The following is a 2,500-nucleotide window of genomic DNA, read 5'->3' on the forward strand; positions in this document are numbered from 1 at the left end:
CACACGGGGGTGTCAAGCAACCTCCATGTACCGTGGCATGACCGTGGCCAAGTAATAAAGATCAAATTCCATGCCTATGCCAAGTTGGACCAAGGCCCCGTCTCGTTTTGCTATAAGCAAGGGCGTGGCAAGGCACGCGGGGGGCCAAAAAATCAAAGTGCTCCGAAAATGCACACGGGGGTGTCAAGCAACCTCCATGTACCGTGGCATGACCGTGGCCAAGTAATAAAGATCAAATTCCATGCCTAGGCCAAGTTGGACCAAGGCCCCGTCTCGTTTTGCTATAAGCAAGGGCGTGGCAAGGCACGCGGGGGGCCAAAAAATCAAAGTGCTCCGAAATGCACACGGGGGTGTCAAGCAACCTCCATGTACCGTGGCATGACCGTGGCCAAGTAATAAAGATCAAATTCCATGCCTATGCCAAGTTGGACCAAGGCCCCGTCTCGTTTTGCTATAAGCAAGGGCGTGGCAAGGCACGCGGGGGGCCAAAAAATCAAAGTGCTCCGAAAATGCACACGGGGGTGTCAAGCAACCTCCATGTACCGTGGCATGACCGTGGCCAAGTAATAAAGATCAAATTCCATGCCTATGCCAAGTTGGACCAAGGCCCCGTCTCGTTTTGCTATAAGCAAGGGCGTGGCAAGGCACGCGGGGGGCCAAAAAATCAAAGTGCTCCGAAATGCACACGGGGGTGTCAAGCAACCTCCATGTACCGTGGCATGACCGTGGCCAAGTAATAAAGATCAAATTCCATGCCTATGCCAAGTTGGACCAAGGCCCCGTCTCGTTTTGCTATAAGCAAGGGCGTGGCAAGGCACGCGGGGGGCCAAAAAATCAAAGTGCTCCGAAAATGCACACGGGGGTGTCAAGCAACCTCCATGTACCGTGGCATGACCGTGGCCAAGTAATAAAGATCAAATTCCATGCCTATGCCAAGTTGGACCAAGGCCCCGTCTCGTTTTGCTATAAGCAAGGGCGTGGCAAGGCACGCGGGGGGCCAAAAAATCAAAGTGCTCCGAAAATGCACACGGGGGTGTCAAGCAACCTCCATGTACCGTGGCATGACCGTGGCCAAGTAATAAAGATCAAATTCCATGCCTAGGCCAAGTTGGACCAAGGCCCCGTCTCGTTTTGCTATAAGCAAGGGCGTGGCAAGGCACGCGGGGGGCCAAAAAATCAAAGTGCTCCGAAATGCACACGGGGGTGTCAAGCAACCTCCATGTACCGTGGCATGACCGTGGCCAAGTAATAAAGATCAAATTCCATGCCTATGCCAAGTTGGACCAAGGCCCCGTCTCGTTTTGCTATAAGCAAGGGCGTGGCAAGGCACGCGGGGGGCCAAAAAATCAAAGTGCTCCGAAAATGCACACGGGGGTGTCAAGCAACCTCCATGTACCGTGGCATGACCGTGGCCAAGTAATAAAGATCAAATTCCATGCCTATGCCAAGTTGGACCAAGGCCCCGTCTCGTTTTGCTATAAGCAAGGGCGTGGCAAGGCACGCGGGGGGCCAAAAAATCAAAGTGCTCCGAAATGCACACGGGGGTGTCAAGCAACCTCCATGTACCGTGGCATGACCGTGGCCAAGTAATAAAGATCAAATTCCATGCCTATGCCAAGTTGGACCAAGGCCCCGTCTCGTTTTGCTATAAGCAAGGGCGTGGCAAGGCACGCGGGGGGCCAAAAAATCAAAGTGCTCCGAAATGCACACGGGGGTGTCAAGCAACCTCCATGTACCGTGGCATGACCGTGGCCAAGTAATAAAGATCAAATTCCATGCCTAGGCCAAGTTGGACCAAGGCCCCGTCTCGTTTTGCTATAAGCAAGGGCGTGGCAAGGCACGCGGGGGGCCAAAAAATCAAAGTGCTCCGAAAATGCACACGGGGGTGTCAAGCAACCTCCATGTACCGTGGCATGACCGTGGCCAAGTAATAAAGATCAAATTCCATGCCTAGGCCAAGTTGGACCAAGGCCCCGTCTCGTTTTGCTATAAGCAAGGGCGTGGCAAGGCACGCGGGGGGCCAAAAAATCAAAGTGCTCCGAAAATGCACACGGGGGTGTCAAGCAACCTCCATGTACCGTGGCATGACCGTGGCCAAGTAATAAAGATCAAATTCCATGCCTATGCCAAGTTGGACCAAGGCCCCGTCTCGTTTTGCTATAAGCAAGGGCGTGGCAAGGCACGCGGGGGGCCAAAAAATCAAAGTGCTCCGAAATGCACACGGGGGTGTCAAGCAACCTCCATGTACCGTGGCATGACCGTGGCCAAGTAATAAAGATCAAATTCCATGCCTATGCCAAGTTGGACCAAGGCCCCGTCTCGTTTTGCTATAAGCAAGGGCGTGGCAAGGCACGCGGGGGGCCAAAAAATCAAAGTGCTCCGAAATGCACACGGGGGTGTCAAGCAACCTCCATGTACCGTGGCATGACCGTGGCCAAGTAATAAAGATCAAATTCCATGCCTATGCCAAGTTGGACCAAGGCCCCGTCTCGTTTTGCTA

This window comes from Trifolium pratense, unplaced genomic scaffold, assembly GCF_020283565.1.
Source record: "Trifolium pratense cultivar HEN17-A07 unplaced genomic scaffold, ARS_RC_1.1 scaffold_115, whole genome shotgun sequence".
Lineage (NCBI taxonomy): Eukaryota > Viridiplantae > Streptophyta > Magnoliopsida > Fabales > Fabaceae > Trifolium > Trifolium pratense.